At 37.6% G+C, this 23,093-nt stretch overlaps 1 protein-coding gene and 1 pseudogene across 1 annotated transcript in view; one reads left to right on the top strand and one right to left on the bottom strand.

The window, feature by feature from the left end:
• Positions 1-23,093, top strand: part of ZNF300 (zinc finger protein 300) — a 174,608-nt gene that overhangs the window by 123,596 nt on the left and 27,919 nt on the right. Inside the window, exons 16-18 of the mRNA XM_067730235.1 lie at positions 7,141-7,314; positions 13,539-14,428; positions 17,849-18,003. The gene's annotated coding sequence lies outside the window, so the exon portion shown is untranslated. The remainder of the gene's footprint in view (positions 1-7,140; positions 7,315-13,538; positions 14,429-17,848; positions 18,004-23,093) is intronic.
• LOC137221891 (52 kDa repressor of the inhibitor of the protein kinase pseudogene) lies at positions 11,463-13,984 on the bottom strand (annotated as a pseudogene).

Below are 23,093 nucleotides of genomic sequence, written 5' to 3'. Positions count from 1 at the left end.
GTGCACGTGTGCAAATGTGCACACACACACACACAAAGACACACACACACACATACACAATGGAATATTATTCACCCGTAAAAGGAACAAAATTATGCCATTTGCAGCAATGTGGATGGACCTAGAGAATATTGTGCTTAGTGAAATAAGTCAGAGAAAGACTTATTGTTCACTTATTATGTGGAATCTAAAAATTATACAAATGAATGTATATGCAAACAGAAATAGACTTGCAGATAAGGGAAACAAACTTGTGGTTACAAAAGGGGAGAGGGAATAGGGGAAGGACAAATTAGGGGTTTGGGATTAATAGATACAAACTACTATGTGTAAAATAGATAAGCAACAAGGATATATTCCATAGCAAAGGGAGTTACAGCCATTATTTTGTAATAACTTATGATGGAGTACAATCTGTGAAAATAATGAATCACTATGCTGTACACTCAAAAATAATATAATATTGTAAATCAAGTATACTTCAATTTTTTAAGTCAGTATACTAACAACAACAACAACAATGGCAGCAGCAACAACAACAAACCCTGGGGAGAGGGTGGAATCTGATTTCCAGAATTGCCACATAATATTATATTTTAAATATAAATTTTCTACAAAATTTTGAGAATTCCTTTGGAATGTGGCACTGGTAATTTTATTTTTAAAAGGTGATTATTAAGTGAGGCCAGTGTTGAGGACCATTGTACTATACCATATTGTCTCAAAGGCCCTATCATTCCTTTGTTTTAATTTTTAGATTCCACATATATGTGAAAACATACAATATTTGTCTTTCTCTGACTTATTTTACTAAGCATAATACCCTCCACATCCATCCATGTTGTTGGAAATGGCATAATTTCATTCTTTTTTATGGCTAAGTAATATTCCATTGTATTATATATACCACATCTTCTTTAACCATTCATCTTTTGATGGACAGCTAGGTTGCTTCCATATCTTGACTACTGTAAATAATGATACTAGGAACATTGGACTGCAGTACACTCTTTGACATAAGTCTTAGCAATATTTTTTTTGGATTTATCTCCTCAGGCAAGGAAAACAAAAGTAAAAATAAACAAATGGGACCTAATTAAACTTAAACGCCTTTGCAGAGATAAGGAAACCATCAACATAGCAAAAATACAACCTACTGAATGGGAGAAGATATCTGCAAATGATATGTCTGGTAAGGGGTTAACATACAAAATAATTCAGATCATCTCATCCATATGTAATGATATTCTTCATTAATGACATCCTCATTCAAGATAAAGTCACTGCAGTGGTGGTACAGAAGTCAAGCAGGAAGTGAACCTCCGAATCTTCTCCAAAAACTTCCCAAGGGCTGTTTTCATTCAGTTTTAAATTAGAGTATGGCAGTGTCCACATTAATCAATCTGGTGGTTTAATGTGTTGGTTCTTCTTTCTGTTATTCCTAAATTTGGTTACTTCCACACCTTTTAGGTGTACTTTTTGCTACTTTTAAGTCACCTTCTTTGCTTTCCCATGTCCCACACCAGTGTAACCAAGATACCTGCCTCAGGAATTCTCAGTAAGAATAGTGAAAATAGCCCTATTTTCTCCAAATGAACTGCTTTGGATTGGAATCAGAGGTTCACAAAACCATGGAAACTCAGAATTACAGAACCATGGAATTTTGGAACTGAAGGCACAAGGGAGCTCAAGACAGTATAATTTCTTATCTTGAAGTTAAAAGGACTTTTTTTTTTGTCTGATGATAGAGAATATTTTACCTTATATATACCCTTATTTTAGAAATGTGTACATTTCACATAACAATAAACATGCCTATATTTCTTCATTGCTTATATTTACTGAATGTTATATTGTAGTGAGTTTTCCCTTTTTATTGCCTGGTGATCTCTCTCTCTTTTAATGAACTCTATTTTGTCCAGTGTAAGAAGAGCTATATAACAGCTTTCTTTTGATTAGTATATGAATGATATATATTTTTTCTTTCCATTACTTTCAGTATTTCTGTATCTTCTATTTAAAATGTATATCTTTGAAGCAGACCCCTTAACTTAGCCCCTTAGGGTGTGCCCTGTTGAAGGAAGAGAGGAACTTCAGGTGAGGAGACTAAAGTGGGAAAAGATTTGAAAGTGTTGGCTAGCAATGGGGAAGAGATACAGAAGTTAGGATGAGTCTGTATTTGTGAAAGAGACAAGAAATAAGAAATACAGCACTTCGGAAAGAAGTGGTACAAGAGCTGCAGAGAAGGAAATCCACATGAAAGGGAATCTTGGGAAGCAAATGGTTCTCTTTTTTTACAACAGGAGAAATTAACGTTAATGGGACAGGTGAATAGAGGGAAATACAATAACTAAGTGAATAATGAAAGATATATCAACAAAAGTAAAAAATGGCAAGATAAGGTTTTGGAGGAAGGTGAAGTATCTGGCTGGCCAGAGCAGAAGATGGATGGTTGGCAGGGCTAGAGTGATCGAAGTCTAAATCCCCCAGTGAAAGAATTTGTACTGTAGCCCTGTGTGTTTCCTTAGGACCCCAGACAGATTCCCAACCCTGTGCCCAAGATCTACGGCTGGAAGAGAAATGTACAGTAGCATTTATGTAGGAGGTGGATCAAAAGGCTAAGAAAAACTAGGTCCTGGCTGTTACATGTGGGCTCAAGATGAAGGTGAAGAGGCAGCCAGAGTGAGCTGTGCAACCTGAGCACCACAAGGCCTGTCATAGGCTGCTTGGTACTAACACCTCCAAATCTGTCCCTTAAATCATATTTCTCCAAAAATGAAGAAACTTTCAAAACTAGCCTTCTCAAAGCAGTGCTTCGTTATCCTTTCCTTGTCAAGAATGTTTAGAAAATGTTAGATGATTAGACTAAGAGGGAATAGCATTTGCACTTGGGAACAGAAAACATGGGTTCATGGTAGCCTCTGCAGTTATGAGCCTTCTGGATCTTATTTCTTGCACTATACAATGGGGACCATAATGCCAACTCCATACCCTGTTGTAAATATCAAATAAGAAAATGAATATAAATGTCCAAAGTGGCACATTTATATACTATGAGCAGTTATAATTGTTCATTTAAAATTCTGGATAATACAGATTTTTAAAAATTTATAACCTTGTATATTCAACCTCTCAGGAGCCTCAGAATTGGGATATACTATCCCTTGAATGAGAAATATTCTTGTTTGTCCTCTTTCACTAACTAACTCTTAGGCCCAACGTTGGAACTTCTAGAAAGGCATTGCTGAAGAGCCTTCAGCCTTCTCTTTATTCTGGATTATTCTGGTTTCCCTTTCTCAACCTAATATCCACTCTTTTTACAGAAGATCCTGTTATTCAAATATTTTTTGGACTAGGACAGGCAATTGAGGTTTTCTGACAAGGTAATGTTCTTCTCCTACAAATACTTTTGCCCAAACCTTACCTTACCTCTGAGAAGGTACAATGAGATGATACTTCTAAAAACATACCTTTTCACACACTCTTTTTACCTCCCCTTGGTGCCTTACTGCATGTCTCTTGAAGGCCCAGTTGGTTTGCTCCTGTGATATGGGCTGAATTGTGTTGAATCCTTCAACAGCTCTGTAACTCTCTCCTCCATGTAAACTTACAAGTAGGAGGATAGCCAAAGAAGGTCTCATGTGAGAATATTTTTACCAGAATTTTTACATTGCTTATTGTAAACAAATATGGAATTTATTGATTATGGAGCACCTCTTAGAGAACAGAAATTAGTCTTGTAGATCCCCTCTCTGCATGACTGGTGGAATATAAAAACTAAGAAGCTCTAAACTTAAATAGCTCCCTAGAGCTGACTTTTACAGCACATGTCCAGCACACACAGTGAACACTCATCTCTAGCTCTGAAGCCAGAATACATCCCAGTACAAAAATCTATTTTTTGGAGGTGCATATGATAGTTTGGACCCTTCCAGAGATAGATGTTATGCTTGCTTTTTTGCTTGTATCCTTAATTCATCATTAGTAAAATTTGCTGTTAAGTAAGGTGCCTAATTTCCCTGAATCTGCTTTGACAATTTGACTTCTGTTGTGGTATAATAACTTTTGATTAGAACTGTGCCATTCAACCAGCTTTTAGGGTGCTTCTGAAATTACTATAAATTGTTAGACTCAGCTTCTCATTATTATCTTCTTTTCTTCCATATTTTCAATTATCTCAGTTCTTAAAAATTACTTGTTCTTGCCTTTTTCTGCTATATATGATTCCTTAGGATAATTACGTATTTTGATGGAAATTTTTCATTGTTTTTACCTAAGTTATACAGGAGATGGACCATCCTTTGATTTGGTCCATCATATTCAAAATACTGAAACTAGAATCAAACCACTTTTTGATTTCTTAATTGAGCTGCTTGTTCCCTTCTCATATCACAAGAATAGGAAGTTCCTCACATGTTCTCATCAAGAACAGTGATGCCAGAGTGGTCCGTATGGTATGTAAAGATGCAGGATGGTACCCTGAAGCAAGCTGGATAGATCTCCAGAGACATAGTTTAAAACCACACTCTGAAAATAACAGAGCAAATGGAAAAGGCCTGCTCTCCATTGAGTCTTCAGTTCTGGTAACTGAACTCAAAAAGATTGTGCCCTGTTCCAACCTCAACTCCAGGCTCAACCAGAAAAAGGAAACAAATATTTCTGATTCAGGTTAGTTTGTCTATAATTATATCTCATTGCCTGGAGAAGTGTTTTAAGACTGAGTGCATACTGTTGAGTTCCTAATTGAAAGGGAAATGATACTGAGTTCCTGTACTGTACTTTTTAGGCAGCTTTACCCAATCTATATTACTTCCTTCTTTCTGCTAGCTTTGGGTTTAGGTTGTTCTTCTTTTTCTAGTTCTTTAAGAGGAAAAGTTAGGTTGTTGAATTAAAATCTTTCTTCTTGTTAAATGTAAGTATTTACAGTTATAAATTGTCCTTTTAGCAATGCTTTTACTGTTTCTCATAAGTTTCAGCGCATTGTGTTTTGTTTTCATCTGTCTCAATATATTTCCTAATTTCCCTTGCAATTTCTTCTTTGACCCATTGGTTGTTTAAAAGTATGTTGTTTAGTTTCTACATATTTGTGAATTTTTCAGTTTTTCTTCTGATATTAATGTTTAGTTTCATTCCATTGTGATTTGAAGGATACATTGCATAATTCCAATCTTTTAAAACTTATTAACAATTGCTTTGTAGTCTAACATATGGGGTCTATCCTGAAGAATGTTCCATGTGCACTTGAAAAAAAATGTACATTCTGTTGCTGAGAGGAGTATAGGTGTCTGTTGTGTCCATTTGTCTATAGTATTGTTCAAGTATTCTGCTTCCATACTGATGTTCTGTCTGGTTGTCTTATACATTATTGAAAGTGGATTATTGAAGTCTACTATTATTGTAGATCGGGCTACTTCTCTCTCTAATTCTAATAATATTTGCTACATACAGTTTGGAGGTATGTGATTTGGTGCATATATGTTTATAGTTATTATATCTTCTTGGTGAATTGATCCTTTTATCAATATGTAGTGTCCTTTTTTGTCTCTTGTAACAGTTTTTTTTGGCTGCGCCACACAGCTTACAGGATCTTAGTTCCCCAACCAAGGATTGAACCCGTGGCCTCAGCAGGGAGCACGGAGTCCTAACCACTGGACTGCCAGGGAATTCCCTCATGTAACAGTTTTTGACTTAAAAGTCTATTTTATCTAATAGTAGTATAGCCAACCCTACTCTCCTTTAGTTACTGTTTACATGAAATACCTTTTCCCATAGGTATTTGTGTTTTTTCTTACCCCTGTGAAAAATGGAAAAATGATAACAGACAATAGATTTTTATGATAAAATATACCATACTTGCAAAACTGTATATACAATATACAGTTAATATGGTTAAAAATTTAGTATCCCTCTGAATATAAGATGTCATCAAGTATAATACATATTGTATTTTATGTACCACTAAAAAAGAAAAAATTATACCAATTAAACTGACACAATGATTTTTTTGTCATTTTGAATTTTTTATACGTATTAAATTTTTTTTCAGACTTTGGTTTTAACATTTATCACCCTTGTGAATACATACAAAGTAAAATGTATTAAAAAACTGACTAAGGTGTATTCATGATAATGACAGCTATATCTTAAGACCATCCAGATTTCAGAAATGTGAAAATATTAGAAAATAAATACCTGTGTACCCACCACCTTGTTTATGAAATAGAACAGTCGCCAACACTATTGAAGCTGTTGTGTATACTTCCCTAATAACATCTCCCTCCTTTATACCCTATAGATACTTCCTTTTTTCTAATTTTGCCAAATATATACTCTAAATAATTTATTGCTAGGTATTATTATTAACTGTTTTATACATTGAACTAAAGCACATGTGTTCTGTGACTTACTGTTTTTACCCTACCATAGGTGAGATTCATTCATGCCTGTGTGTCTGCCACTGTTGTATAGTATCCAACAGTATATGTAGTCCATAATTTATCAGTTCCCCAGTTGATGGACATTTGGGGCTATTTCCAATGTTTTGCCCTTATATTTTGTTGCATTTTACAGTTGTCTCCTGGTACACATGTGTTAGAGTTTCTCATATACCCAGAAGTGGAATTGCGAAGTCAAGTCAAGATGGTAGCCTGACAAATACTGCTGTTCCCCTCCTCCCTCCCATGAGTATACTGAGGAAACATGAGTCTTGTTCTTGCTTGATCTACAGGCCAGACATAGTATCTATGTTCAGGGACCTTCAAAGGGAAGACAAGCAAGAGAAGGAGGTGGTGGTGCTTTCCAGCCCACAGAAGGTGACTTTCAACCATAACCTTGAGGAACCAAAGATAGACAGGGGTTAATGTGAGGTAGAGTGTTTCTATCAGCTCCATGGAGCATGGGTATGAGGTGAGGCTCCATTTGACTGGAGACTAGGGTCGTCTCAGGCTGCAGCTTGGTTGATGTCACAGAATCCACTGTGAGGTCACTTCTATGCTGTGGAATACATAAGTTCAAAAAGAAGATAGTAATTCATTCTAAAAATGAATTTAAAACTAAGGGACGCTAAACTGAAAACAGCTTGGTTTCATGTTCTGGCTCTTCTTCTGATGGGCTTAACAGGTTACTGTCTCCTTGTCTTAGATATGATGGCACCAGTGACCTCCAGCCCTTCCCCATGCTCTTCTGTCTGTGTGATGGATTACGTGCTGCTCTCCTCCACAGCTTGCAACCCGATGATGTCCACCTCTGTATTATGCACAGTACAGTAGGCATTGAGGTTCTTGCAGAACCCCAGAACACTGTTTGTGCAATAAGGTAGACTTTGAGCTTTGTCAGCAATGAGCCAGTCCTTCTGGGTCTCTTATTTTCAGAACCTGGGGCCACTATGGAGTAGTGTGGGATTTGAGGTTCTTTAACAATGAGCCAAAACTGCTGTATCTTCTTACTCAGAACATGGGACTACTGTTTGTGTAATAGGGTAGGCTTTGAAATTTATTTTTTTAAAAAGCCAATTGTACTGGGGCTCTTACTTGAAGCCCTAGATAGAAGAGCCAGAGCTATAAGCAACAAAGGACCTACAGGGACAACGAGGGAAGGAAGGGATTCTTACTTTGATCCTCAACTAATTCACTGATGGATTCTGATTCAAAAGCCATTAATATTGTCTATATTAATTATCTGCTTAAAAAAAAAAAGCCACAGTGGCTCTCCATTGCCCAATGAATCAAGTGCAAACTCTTAACATAGTATTTGAGATCTTTGGCAATCTGGATACAACCAAATTCCAGAGTCTTATACATGAGTCCATACTGATATAAATAATTGAATAAATAAATGAGGGAGAAGAGATAGCTCTTCCTTGCTGTAGAATTCCAACTAATGAGTGTGAAAGGAATGAGGAAAACAGAAAATCACCATTAGGTCAGTACCACAGGAATAACTGCAGATAAAATCCACTGATGGATGCTAAAATTAGGAGGTGAAAATTTGGGAAGAAATATACTTGTAGAGCTTCATACCATCGCTTCCAAAATATTTATTAACTGCAAAGGAAAATATATTACCTTGAGAGTGGAGAGACCTGATGGAAACCCTCTTAACCAAGTGATCAAAGTCAAAGTCACCAGTAATAAGACATATCAACAACCTAAATCCTGTGATGGGATGCCCTCAGGAGGACACAAAATCACTTCTGCAGTGTTCTTGTCTAAAATGCATAACCTCAGACTAATCATGAAGAAATATCAGACAAACCCAAATTGAGGAACATTAAAATAGGAGATCAATACCCTTAGAACGTGTCAAGGTCATGAAAGACAAGGAAAGACAGAGGAACTGCTGCAGATTAGAGGAGACTAAGGAGAAATAACTAGTGCAGTGTGAGATCCTGGACTGGACCTTTTCAAAAATAGTTTCAGTGGAAAAACTTATGAAATTCAAATACAGTTTTTACAGTAGTCAATAACATTGTACTAATGTTAATTTCCTGATTCTCATGCTTGTACTGTGGTTATGTAAGATGTTAACATGAGGGGAAGCTGGTTGAAAGATATCAGGACACTGTTATATTTGCAACTTTAATTTTTTAATATTTATGTATTTATTTATTATTTTTTTGGCTGCGTCGGGTCTTAGTTGTGGCACACTGGATCTTTCATTGTGGCGCACAGGTGCTTCATTGTGGTGCATGGGCTTCTCCCTAGTTGTGGCGTGCGGGCTTCTCTCTAGTTGTGGTGCACGGGCTCCAGAGCACCAGGGCTCTGTAGTTGTGGCATGCAAGCTCTCTAGTTGTGGTGCGTGGGCTCAGTAGTTGCAGTGTGCGGGCTTAGTTGCCACAAGGCATGTGGGATCTTAGTTCCCTGACTGAGGATCGAACTGGCATCCCCCTGCGTTGCAAGATGGATTTTTAACCACTGGACCACCAGGGAAGTCCTGCAACTTTTACATAACTTTTATATGCTTGTTCTTTAAAAAGAATACCCATTTTCACTTATTACATTAGTAATTAAAAGAAATAATTCCCAGTATATGGCAAAGAGCACAGGTTATATAGTCAGAAAGACACAGCTTGATATTCTAGCTCTACTACATATTAGCTTGTGTGACTTATGCAGGTCACTTCAGTCCTCTGAGCCTCCATTTTCTTCATATGACTTTCTTCAAACTGAGATGACAATGCCTTAAGCATAAAATTGTTACAAGCATGAGTTATGCTTGTAAAGCACCAGGTGTAGCACCTGGCACAGAACAGGTAGCAGCAAGTCTAAGTTTTTCTTCCCATAAGAGACAGTCAATTCACTACACAATTGAATTGACCCAGTGCCCTATAGGAGATCATGGTCCAGAGATCATGTGCTATGGAGATCATAGTCCAGAGAGGGATGCAGTCAGATCACTTCAATTTCACTCAATTTCTTTCTTGTGCTTATCAATATATACCCTGCATGACCCATGATTTGGTATTTGTGATCCTCATGAGCAGCTGAAGAAAAAAAAAAAAAAAAAGTTTGCAATCCACTCTACTACACTGCAAGCTCCTTGAGAAGAGGGTTACTGTTTCACTTATTCTTCACAGAGGCCTTAGTATAGGCCCTTTCACAGAAGGAAGGGCTTTCTGGCCACCCACTTAGACTCCTATGTGGTAGGTTGAGTCCAGTATTTATGATGGGGGAGAAGCTGCATCCTCTCTTCCCTGGGATGCCCTGGCCTTTCCCTCCTTTTTTTCTTTTTAACTCTTAGTGGTTCCCTGGTAGGCTAACCAGCATATGGATAATATGAGGGTTTTTCTGTACTGCCCCACCTTATGGTGTTGGAATGGCTTTAATTGGAACTTATCCTTTCCCTTTCTTTCCATTTGGGTTTCATTCTTGGGTTGGGAAACTCTCTGGCTTCTGTTCCATTCACTTGTGTTGCCTTAACCCTGCAAGTTTGGGATGAGGTGTCCCACTACTGAATCTTAAGCTGTTTCTGCAACAGGCTTCTGTAATCACCACACTCATGCTGCCCTCTGGGGAGAGATCAGCAGTTCCTGCTGACATACTAGAAGGCCAGGCTTGTGGCCCTTGCTGCAGCCATTTTAAACATTCTTGAGTATATTTCACAGTGCCTGCCGTGGACATGCTGGCTCCACTTCCTCCTGGGTCTATGAAGGCTGCTCTGGCCAGGGCTGAGATTAACTGTCCTGAGTCTGCAGACTCAGTTGCTCTCATGTCTCTAGCACCTGTAGTGGTGCATGGTGCCTGTTGTCATTGCTACTGCCACTCCTGTTGTTGTCAGGCACCAAAAGTCTCTGGATTTCAAGAAAGAGTGTGCTTCTCTGCAGTAAAAGATAAACTCAGTAGGCCTGGGTTGCCTAAAACCTGCACATTTCAAAGAAAGGTTTGACCACTTGCCAGGCTCCCTCTAAGTTTTTGGAATATCCTGCCTGATAAAAGCATCTTTTTTACATGGGGCTTTGGGACACTTAGTATCAGTTTGGCCTCTGAGAGGCTAGAGACTAAGTAACGAAGGTCAGCCATGTATGCACACCTTGTCTACATGACTGACCCTGAATAAAAACTCTGGACACCAAGGCTCAAGTGAACTTCATGGGTTGGCAGTACTTTGTGCATGTTGTCTCTCATTGTTGATAGAAGACTTAAATGTTGTCTGTATCAATCCACTGGGAGAGGACAGATGGAAGCTCGCATCTGATGGCTCTTCTAGACTCTTCCCTGTGTATCTTTTTCCTGGCTAATTTTAATCTGTATCTTTTTTTCCTTTTTTTTAAACTGAGGTATAGTTGATTTACAGTATTATATTAGTTTCAGGTGTACAACATAGTGATTCAAAGTTTTTATAGATTATATTTCATTTAAAGTTATTATAAAATATTGGATGTATTCCCTGTGCTGTACAATATATCCTTGTAGCTTATTTATTTTGTACACAGTTTGTACCTCTTAATCTCCTACCTCCCCACATTGGTAACTTTTATTTTTTTAAACAAAATTCACATTTTATTTAGGTTGAAGTAAACTATACAAAATTGATTTTCTTCACCAAAAATAACAGCAATATTTTCTGTATTATTCCTAGATAAACCACAAAACACTTATTTTTGTAGGTTTTCTAGGTTTTGCTTGTAAACCAAGGTGAGGCAGTAGATATAGTCATGGAAAAAGACAGAAGAAAACAGAGAAATCAGTTGTCAGTATCCATGGCCTCTGATCCTGTCTTGACCATGAAACAGAAGTGTTCAACATATACCTGTCAAAAAGCTTATGAAGATGTAGGCTCAATAAAGGAATGTAAACAGCAACAATCAGATGTGGAACAACAAGGGAAGGCTCTTCCATTCAAACTTTAACTATAACTTGTTCCTTCAACTTCATTTGATAAAGACAAAATCTACACTGAAATCCTTGTTTGGCAAACTCACACGTTTCTCTTACGGTCTGATAATTTTCTTAACTGTCCCTTACAGATTTTTAACAGCATACTTAAAACTCCTACTATTCAAAGGTCAGTCATGAGCTTCCTTGTAATGTTTTGTAAAATGTATTCCTTCCTCCCATACCTCCTCAAAATTTATTTCTTCAAAGAACTGATAACTCAGTACCTGACAATTGGATCCGCAGTGACAAATGTTATATCTAAAATGACTTAACTAATACAATTTCAAAGTGCCATTAGCAGAGATCACACAGAGTGTAACATGGTACTTTCAATGCTATCTTCTGGAAGAACAGTTAGGTCTCCAAAGCATAGGACTTCAAACGGGCCATTTAAACAGGAAGATTATCAATGACTAATGTACTCAATGCGAGGCCTACAGGTCAAGATATTCAGTGATTAAGTGGCCTACGTACACCTTACAACTTTTCTGAAAGGTATTTTCAAATTTCTTACAGATTTTTTCAAGTATCAAATATAAGAGAAAGCCTATTTTAAAAGTCTCTTAGATATTTTAAATGGTTTCTGAATTATCTGTAGGAAGCTCTGACTTAACTTGTATGGAGTTTGATATATGTATCCACCATTAAATCCAAATCACATTTTATATCAAAATTTATGTTAAGCAAAGCCAAGTTACTTGACCTTTGGTCTGTCAAAGTGTTCCTCAGGTATGCTTTGAGACGCTTTCATCCATTTTCATAGCGTTCATTCTCAACCTTCATCACAGGAAGAATACATAGGACCTTCAGCAATGCATAAACATTAGGAAAAAACTTGATGTCTGGCAGATGAAGGGCTTCATAAATTGTGGATGGAAGCTCTATATCTTTCCCTCTGTGTTTCCACTTGATTCTCCAACAATGCAGCTCAGCAGAGAGTGTGTCAGGATTAGGTAAATCACTTCCGTACATGTCAGCATGATGCTCCTCTGATGTATTGAATTTAAGCTGTCCCATGACATAGGGTACCAGAGATAAGCATTTAAGAGCTTTGAGGTGTTGTTTTGAGAATGTATCTTTCAGTTCCTGAATAATGTGTTCCACTGTTGGAACATTTAGAGTTTCTTTATAGTAACTCTCAGAGGTTAGCTGAAATTCCAGGTTACTATGCTGAGCTCTGTGAAATTTCCCTGGGAGTTTCATCTGAATATCAAGTTTGGTTGCCAAATTTGTGGCTTCCTCAAACCAGAATTCATGATAAACTTCGATATTTTCCATCACTTCATTTAGTGAATGCAGCACTGCAGTCAAACTACTGGCTGCAAAGAAGACATCAGAAGTTTACCCCTGAAGATTTTTCCCAAAGGCTCTTGTAAAAGATAGAACATTTTTAAGAACAATGTTGGTAACGATGAAATCAAAATCTGTTACTGCACTACAGAGTACAAATGCTCGGCCAGCTATACAGTTATTCCATCTAACATTTGTGTCACTATTTATACCATCTGTACATAAAACAAGTGTTTGTAGGAGGTCCACTAAGATTTCAAAAGCATCATGCCTGCCTGTCCACTGAGAATGGCAAATTTCCTTCAGTTCTTTGCCCCTTTCTTCATTGTTCTGAAATAGAACAGAAATTACATTGTCAAGCTCTAAAAGCAGTTGTGGTGATTGATGGGAAAAAGAACAAGCTTCCTCAATTGTTCCTAATGTGACAGATACTCCCATAACAGGCACTGATTTTGCCAACCACATATTTTAAGGCACAGGAAGAGCAGAGTGTGTAGATAGCTTGGGAATATTTCTCTAAAAGTCTAGAAGCAACAACTTTCACTTTGGAAGAAAATCCACTGGACACAATGTAAGCCTGGCCACGACAGTACTCCATGTTGAATCCCCACTTCTCAGTTATCGTAGTGTGAAATTTCACAGCCAAAATTTCTGCATCTGCTTCGTAAGGCAGGAAGCCCACAAATTCCTCTCTCAGGTTGTGAGCTTCATCAACAAACCTCACCAACACAGGCAGGTGCTCTTCCCCTGCTAAGTCCACCACATCGTCAGTGACGATGGAAAAGAAGTGAGTCTCTCACTTCCCTTAGGGTTTCTTCCCAAATGCAGCTCTCACAGCTCTCTAGCATCTGTTTCTGCTGTGTTTTCAAACAGAACAATGTGTTAACTGCTGCTGTCTAAAAGCGCCTTCTCAGAACCTCTTCACCAGAATTGATCCGGCACTCCAGCAGTGCTTGAAAGTTATCAGGAGTAAAGAGACCTTCTGGGATTTCATCAGTTTCATATCCATCCAGAGGTATGTTCTGTTTTCCCATAAGAATCAAAATTTCAAATAAAGATTTTAAGTATTCTTTGTTTTCCTTCTCTTCAAGGGTTAAAGTTAAAATGTCTTCACCCTGCTCTTCACTCCCTTCTTCTGCACTGGGGTTCTGAGCATTGTTGCTGTTTATTTCCTTATGTTTTGGTTCCTGTTCAGAAGTTTCATCAATTTTTTTCTGTTTCAGTGTCCTGATTTCATCTTCACTCAATTCTTTTATTCGTTTTCTGTGTCTACTGTGTGGATTATTCAAATGGCTGGTAAGATCAAATATTGTTGGCATTGCATTATCTCGAAGAACTGTCCTATAAGGACTCTCCCAATGACTTCACATGTATTTGCTTCAATTAATTTTGAGAAATACAATAACCCAATCATTCTTTAGTTTTCTGATGCCTCTGCAAAATGTATAGTTCTACAGATCATAGACGTCTCAAAGTGTTTGGCACACAATCAGTAATGTTTATTTAGTTTATCAGGTGTTTTATCTTCTAAGTCTGCTCTCCTACAATTCTCCACCGACTTCTGGCATCTGGCTGGATCCCATGGGAACCTGAAAAAGTCCAGGTCCGACTGCGTGCTCTTCCGCGTGCAGTTGGGGGCCGCGCAGAAGTTCCGCATCGTAGTCTGCCAGCCGGCCGGCCCAGCCCTCACAGCCCTCGCGCTGCCGCTGCTGGTGCACCTCCCGCCCGCCCGGGATGCTGCCGCCTCCTTACCACCCTCATTGGTAACTATTACTTTGTTTTCTATATCTGTGAGTCTGTTTCTGTTTTGTTATATTCATTCATTTGTATTTTTTAGATTCCATATATAAATGGTAACATACAGTATTGGTCTTTCTCTGACTTATTTCACTAAGCATAATACCCACCAGATCTGCCCATCTTGTGGGAAATGGCAAAATTTCATTCTTTTTACAACTGAGTAATATTCCACTGTGTGTGTGTGTGTGTGTGTGTGTGTGTGTGTGTGTGTGTGTACGTACCACATCTTTATCCATTCATCTGTTGAGGGACAGGTCATCTGTTGTTGACTATGGTAAATAATGCTGCTATGAACACTGGTGTGCATGTATCTTTTCAAATTAGTGTTGTTTTCTTCAGATATATACTATGGAATGGAATTGCTGTGTCATATGGTAGCTCTATTTTTACTTTTTTAAGGAAGCTTCATACTGTTTTCCACAATGGCTGCACCAATGTACATTCCTACCAACAGTGCACAACAGTTTTCTTTTCTCCACATAGTCGCCAACATTTATTATTTGTGGTCTTTTTAACAATAGCCATTCTGATAGGTGTGAGGCGATTTTTTTTGTGGTTTTGATCTGCATTTCTCTGATGATAAGTGATGTTGGGCATCTTTTCATATGCCTGTTGGCCATCTGAAAGTCTTGTTTGGAAAAATGTCTATCAGCTCCTCTGCCCATTTTTTAATAGGATTGTTTGTTCTCTGTTGTTGAGTTGTATGAGTTCTCTATATATTTTGGATATTAACCTTTTATTAGATGTATGATTTGCAAATATTTTCTCCCATTTGGTATGTTGTCTTTTCATTTTGTCGATGGCTTTCTTTGCTGTGCAAAAACTCTTAAGTTTAATTAGATCCCATTTGTTTATTTTTGCTTTCGTTTCCTTTGCCTTAGGAGACAGATTTTAAAAAATATTGGTACAATTTATGTCAAAGTGTGTTCTGCCTATGCTTCTTCCTGGAGTCTTATGGTTTCCAGTCTTACATTTAGGTCTTTAATCCATTTTGAGTTTGTTTTTGTATATGGTCGCAGAAAATGTTCTAATTTCATTCTTTTACATGTAACTGTCCAACTTTCCAACCACCACTTATTGAACGGTCTGTCTTTTCCCGCATTGTCTATTCTTGCCTCCTTTGTCATAGATTAATTGACTATAAGTGTGTGGGTTTATTTCTGGCTTTCTATTCTGTTTCATTGATCTTTCTGTCTGTTTTTGTGCCAGTACCATATTCTTTTGATTACTGTAGCTTTGTAGTATAGTCTGAAGTCAGGACGTATGATTCCCCCAGCTCTATTCTTCTTTCTCAAGATTATTTTGGTTACGCAGGGTCTTTTGTGCTCCTATAAAAATTTTAAAATTATTTGCTCTAGTTCTGTGAAAAATGCCATTGGTATTTTGATAGGGATTGTGTTGAATCTGTAGATTGCCTTGGGTGAAAGTTTAGTATCTTTAAATAACAAACATTTATTATCTCACAGTTTCCGTGGGACAGGAATTTGGGCATGGCTTTGCTGAGTCCTCTGGCTCACAGTTTCTCACAGGACTTCAGTCAAGGTTTCAGGTGCTGAGGACTCGTGTGAAGACTTGATTAGGGAAGGATCTGCTCCCAAGTTCACTTAAGTGATTATTTCATTCAGTTACTCAAGAGCTGTTGGACTGTAGACCTCAGTCCATGGATGAGTAGCAGGCAGGTGATTTGAGACAGTGGACCAAGGAACTAGGAAGTATCCTCTGAGGGTTGAAAGGACTGAGCTGATGCTGAGGAAAAATTTATTCCAAACCTGGAAAAAGGCAAAATGCTCATTGCTTGATTCCTTCATATCATGCTAAAGCTTCATCAGAGAAATCAATTAGGCTTTCATCTGACTCTGGAATATAACTAACAATTAACAGTTGGCAAGGGTACAGACAGCTCTGTAAAGTTAGCGGTTAGTTTATTGAAAATTATAGGGTTTGATATTTTGCTGCATTGTGGAGAAGATAACCCTAAAGTTTATAGGCTTGTTCTCTTGAAGAATATTTATAGATTTTCATCTGACTGAGCAATTTTTGATTCTTTTCCCTTTGCATAGTACAGAACTATGTTCTTCAAATGCTTTTGCCACCAACCCCATTGTCTTCTAATTGGTTTTTTCATTAATAAGTTAAAATTTGGCACGTGATTATTACCTGTTGTTTTTAACAGTGAGTGCCAATTAGACTGTGGAAAACAGACTTGACCAAAGATACTGCTCTGAGTATTGCAAGCCATAGAAATGATAAAAACAGATGACATTCTGCCATCTGCAGAGGGAGAGTTGTGGGGATGTTTTGTCTCTGTACAATCTTAGAGCAAAACTAAAACAGCTGAAGTGAGGCTTGTACCTACAAGTTCTGATTATGTTATCTTATATGATGAAATTCTAGTTGTTGCAGGAAAGGATCAGAGAAATAAGCAATACGTTTTTCCTAAGCAAGCCAATGAGTCCTAGGGAATTTTATAAAAAGAAGCTGAAACTGGCTAGACAATGTGACTGTCTTTGGAAACTGGTTTTGTTTTTCAAGGAGAGGGAGTAAGAGAACAGTGTTTACCTCATGATCTCAGTTACTGAGTCAGTGGCTAAAAGTCCAGTAAGTTCATACACAGCAAACACAGCAGAGAGTACAGTAACTGCTTCAAAGTATTTTCAGAGAAACACCAGAAGGCAGAATGATTCAAAAAAAGAAATAAGTGACCGGAAGCATATGGACTAGCTAATTTAGGGAATCAGATGTAAAATATATAACTCTGCCACTCTGAAAAGTTTTGGTAAATGCTGTTCATGCCAGGGAGCTTCCTAGCCTACAGAACAAAATAGATTGAACAGGAAGAACCAAGGTAGCATGAAGAATTTCAGGAGTATTTTAAGTAATCCTACTATCTAGAGATCAGGGAACCTAATTTCTATGACTTGTAGAGCTTTCTCCTTAATTCATGATGACTAATTAATAAACTGAGCTCAGGGAATGGGATAGTTTTAGATATAGAGAAGGAGTCCGAGGCTTTCATGAGATGGTTTTGATCATTAGTTTTAGACAATGAAGGTAATTCTATTTTAAACTGGAGAATTTTCAAGAAAAAATATTTGCAGTAGTATAATTATGTTGTACTCAAATGATACAAATGTTTTTTGAAAATTACATGTTCCTTCTGCTCTCTTAATAGACCTGTTTGATATAAGAATCTTTCAAACAATAGTTAAAATTTAGGCACAGTTAGAAGTTAATTTACTCCAGTGGAAATTTGCTCAAATTTGTGTCTTATATATACTCACCTCTGTGACCACAGAATTCTAATTTGTCAATGTGTATAAACACAGGGTTTGGCAACATAATCAAAAATATCATATTTCTTACAATTTTCTCTCTTCCTCAAGGCCCTTATGTCTTGCAAACTTCTCTCCATACATTGGCTGGTTCTGATGGTGCTGACCACAGCACGAGGCCTCTGGGAGCTGAGGGAATTCCCCCGTTGTGCTGGGTTCTGGCTCGCCTGCATTCCTTGCCTTCCTCTGGTGCTGCCCTGGCTCAGGTAAGTGCAATATTGTGCAGTGTGGTCCTCTCCCACTGATGAATCATCAGTGTTCCTAACAAGCCTGGCAGGTGACTTGTTGCTTCCTGTACTCAGACCCATCTACACAACTGAGGAAAACGGCTCAGGTTAAGTTCCAGTATCTAATGTCAATTAGAATTTAATTAATAATGAGTCAGTAAGGAAGATAGAGGTGAATACATCTAACATCCTAACCTCCACTGTCTTCTGCAGTGACTTTCATCCAATAATTTGTATTTGTATTATTATAGGAGAATTCATTCTTCTTTGAAAATTTTAAGACTTATGTAGAGTTCCCAATAATCCATGTGGCTATTTTTTCCTTGAATTTTATTTCTTTATTCTACATGGAATTATTTTACTTAGTACAAATACTTTTACTTCTAAATGTAAATATCTTCAGATTTTAGATCGCAAAAGTGAGATAGAACATTCTCTAGGATAGCTCACATACTAGGATGCAAAACAAGCCTCAACAGATTTAAAGAGTAAGAATTATTTGAAGCATCTTTTCTGACCACAATGGCATGAAACTAGAAATCAACCACAGGAGGAGAAACAAAGAAAAAGGCAATTACATGGAGACTAAGAAACATGCTACTAAAAAAACCAATGGGTTAATGATGAAATCAAAGAGGAAATAAAAAAACAAATACCTCGAGACAAACAACAATGAAAACAAAACACAACCATACAAAATCTATGCATGCAGCAAAAATAGTCCTAAGAGGGAAGTTTGTAGTGATGCAGGTCTTCCTCAAAAAACAAAAATAATCCTAAATAGGGACTTCCCTGGGGCACAGTGATTAAGAATCTGCCTGCCAATGCAGGGGACACAGGTTCGATCCCTGGTCTGGGAAGATTCCACATGCCACGGAGCAACTAAGCCTGTGTGCCGCAACTACTGAGCCTGCATGCCACAACCACTGAAGCCCACATGTCTAGAGTCTGTGCTCTGCAACAAGAGAAGCCACTGCAATGAGAAACCAGAGCACCACAATGAAGAGTAGTCCCCACTCACCACAACTAGAGAAAGCCCGTGCGCAACAATGAAGACTCAACATAGCCAAAAATAAATAAATTTTTAAAAAAGAATTTTTACTTATTAAAAAAAGACATAAAAGAGGAGAAATAGCAACTGATACCGCAGAAATACAAAAAATCATAAGAAAATGTTAAGAACAGTTATATGCCAAAATGGATGACCTAGAAGAAATGGACAAGTGTCTAGAAACATACAGCCTGCCAAAACTGAATCAAAAAGAAACAGATAATTTGAACAGACTGATTACTAGAAGTGAAATAGAATCTGTAATTTTAAAAACTCCCTGAAAAAAAAGTCCAGGATAGGATGACTTCACTGGGGAATTCTACCAAACACACAAAGAATAACTTATACCGAAAAGACTCTTCCAAAAGACTGAAGAGGAGGGAACACTCCCAAAGTCATTCTATGAAGCCACCACCACCATGATACCAAAACCAGATAAAGACCCTACCAAAAAAGAAAATTACAGGCCAATAATCTTTGATAAATATAGGTGCAAAATTCCTCAACAAAATAGTAGCAGACTGAATCCCACAACACATAAAAAGGATCATATATTGTGATCGAGTTGGATTCATCCCAGAGTCACAAGGATGGTTCAGCATATGCAAATCAATCAATGTGATACACCACATCAACAAAAGAAAAGACAAAAACCACATGATCATCTCAGTAGATGCAGAAAAATCATTTGATGAAATTCAGCATTCATTCATGATAAAAACTCTTGCAAAAGTGGATATAGAGGGAACATATCTCAAAATAATAAAAACCATTTATGACAAAACCACAGCCAACATAACATTCAATGGTGAAAAGCTGAAAGCCTTCCTGCTAAAATCTGGAACAGGCCAAGGATGCCAACTCTCACCAATTCTATTAGACATAGTATTGGATGTCCTAGTGATAGCAATCAGACAAGAAAAATAAATAAAAGGTATCAAATGGGAAGGGAAGAGGTAAAATTATCACTATGTGCAAATGACAAGATACTCTATATAGAAAACCCTAAAGACTCCACACAAAAACGGTTAGAACTGATAAATAAATTCAGAAATGTAGCAGGGTACAAGATTATTATACAGAAATCTTTTGGCATTTCTTTACACTAACAATGAAATATCAGAAAGAGAAAGTTAAAAACAATCCCATTTAAAACCACATCAAAAATATAAAATAAAATGCCTAGGAATAAACCTAACCAAGGACATTAAAGACTTATACACTGAGAACTATAAAACATTGATAAAGGAAACTGAAGATGATTCAAGGAAACAGAAAGACATCCCATGCTCTTGGATTGGAAGAATTAATATTGATAAAAGGGCCATAAAGGGCCATACTACGGAAAGCAATCTACAAATTTAATGCAATCCCTATCAAATTACCCATGACATTTTCCACAGAACTAAAGCAAGTAATCCTAAAATTTATATGAAATCATAAAAGACCCAGAATTGCCAAAGCAATCCTGAAAATAAAACAAAAGAACAACAACAATGAAAAAACAAGAACAAAGTTGGAGGCATAAGCCTCCCAGACTTCAGACAATAGTACAAAGCTACGGTAATCAAAACAGTATGATACTGGCACAGAAACATACACATAGATCAATGGAATAGAATAGAGAGCCTAGAAATAAACCCATACACCTACGGTCAATTAATCTTTGACAAAGGAGGCAAGAATTTACAAGTGGTGCTTGGAAAGCTGGACAGCTGCATGTAAATCAATGAAGTTAGAACACTGCTTCACACCATATACAAAATATACTCAAAATGACTTAAAGACTTAAATGTAAGATGACTCCAGCCTCCTGATTGCAACAGTGCCCTAGGCCATAGGTAAGCAGGCAGCAGCAGCAGCAGCAGGACCTAGGACCCTGTCCCTGCAGCTGCAGAGACACCCATGACTCTGACCCTACGTTCCCTCACTTACAGTGGTGGCACCAGCAAACCGAACAACCCCAGAGGCACAATCAGTGATAAGGCTGGCATGGGGCGACATCTCTGTCTGAGGCAGTGGAGGGTGAAAGTGCAGACTCCCAAATAGAATCAGAGGCAGCTCAGGTAAGAGAAACCAAAAAGGTGTGCTATAGCGCCACTTACTGGAAATGAAAAGAAAGTCCTCTAATTTCTAAACAACTGAATCATTAAAATCAAGTAGCAAGTTGGCTACTTCAACGCACTGGCAGAGGAACAACTCATCAAGCAGTACAGTAACAACAGTAATAATAACACTATACCACAAAAAGGTAATGACACTTCTACAGAAACCAAACTTAAGGTCATGAAATATTATGATCGAACAGAGGATTCAAAATAGGTGTCATAAAGAAACTCAACAAGCTACAAGAAAACTCAGAAAGGCAGTTCAGTAAGCTCAGGAATAAAGTTAATGAGCATAAGAAATACTTTACCAAAGAGATTGAAATTCTAAAAAGAACCAAATAGAAATCCTGGAGCTGAAGAACTCAATAAATGAGACAAAGAGTGCATTAGAAAGCATTGGAAATAGAGCAGACCATATGGAAGAGAGAATTAGAGAGCTTGAAGATAGAAATATAGAAATGATATAAGTGGAAGAGAAAAGAGAATATTTTGTAAAGTGAGGAAAGTCTACAAGAGCTATCCACCTTTTTTAGGAATAGCAACGTTAGGGTAATAGGTATCCCAGAAGGAAAAGAGAGGAGAAGGGAGCACATAGTTTATTTAAAGAAATAATAGCTGAGGTGGCCAATATGGGGGAGTAGGAAGACCCTGAGCTCACCCCCTATGCGCATACCAAAATTACAACTACTTACAGAACAACTGTTGATGAAAATGACCTGAAGACTATCAGAAAAGATTTTCTGCAGCTAAAGATATAAAGAAGGAATCACAGTGAAGTGATAGGTAGGAGGGGCAAAGATACGGTATAGTCGAAACCCACACTCTCAAGTTGGGGGACCCACAAACAGGGGGAGAATCACAATTGCTGAGGTTCTCCTCAAGGAGCAAAGGGTCTGAGCCCTACATCATGTTCCTTGGTCCAGGGGTCTTGCATGGGAAGGAAGGCCCCCAGAATATCTGGCTTTGAAAACCAGTGGGGCTTGTGTATGGGAGAGCCAGAGGACTGTAGGAAACAGAGACTCCAATCTTATAGGGTTCACACAAAATCTTACATGCTCCAAGACTCAATGCAGGGGCAGTAATTTGAAAGGACCTCAGGTCAGACCCACTTGCTGATCTTGGAGTGCCTCCCTTACTTCAGCATGGTCGTACACATTTTCAGTTGGATCCTAAAAATGTTTGAGCTTGAAAGAACTAATTTGAAAGTGAATCTAAGTGTTTTGCAACATTTTTTGCTAGGTATAGAATTTTAGGTAGAAATTTTTCCATTTTAACCCTTTAAAACTGTCTCTCTATTGACCTTCATTGTTTGTGACCGTAAGTTTGCAGTGATTCTTATCTTACTTCTCTATGTAATTTCTCTTTTTCCTTTGGATGCTTTAGAATTTCTTTTTATCTCTTGTATAGAATTTTATTATGGTTTTCAACTTGTTTTAAATATTTTCAACAATTATTTTTTCTTTTTTGTCCTCTCCTGAGACTCCAGTTACATGTATGTTAGACTGCTTGATATATCCCACAGGTCCTGAGACTGATCATTCTGTAAATTTGTTTTAAAATCTTTTATTTTGCCAAATGTCTGTTATTACACCTACAATTTCACTGATTTTTTTTCCTCCTTAGAGTTAGATCTGCTTTTAGTTCCATTCAGTGACATAATTTCCGATATTGTGATTTTCACTTCTAGAAGTTCCATTTCATTCTTCTTTATACTGTCCATTTATCTCATTATGTTTATTTTTTAAATGCTTGAACATATGTGTAAAGTCCTTTTCTACTCATTCCGTCATTGCTTTTTCTTCTTTGTTTGTCTCTCCTGGTTACCAGTCACATTTTCCTACTCCTTCCCATGTCTACTTAATTTAATTGGATGCTGGATGTGTGATTTTTACATTATTGGGTGACAGGTT

This window comes from Pseudorca crassidens, chromosome 3 (genome assembly GCF_039906515.1).
Source record: "Pseudorca crassidens isolate mPseCra1 chromosome 3, mPseCra1.hap1, whole genome shotgun sequence".
In the NCBI taxonomy this organism is placed as follows: domain Eukaryota; kingdom Metazoa; phylum Chordata; class Mammalia; order Artiodactyla; family Delphinidae; genus Pseudorca; species Pseudorca crassidens.
Note: the sequence above shows the minus strand (reverse complement) of the source record. Positions and strands in the feature narration are given on the sequence as shown.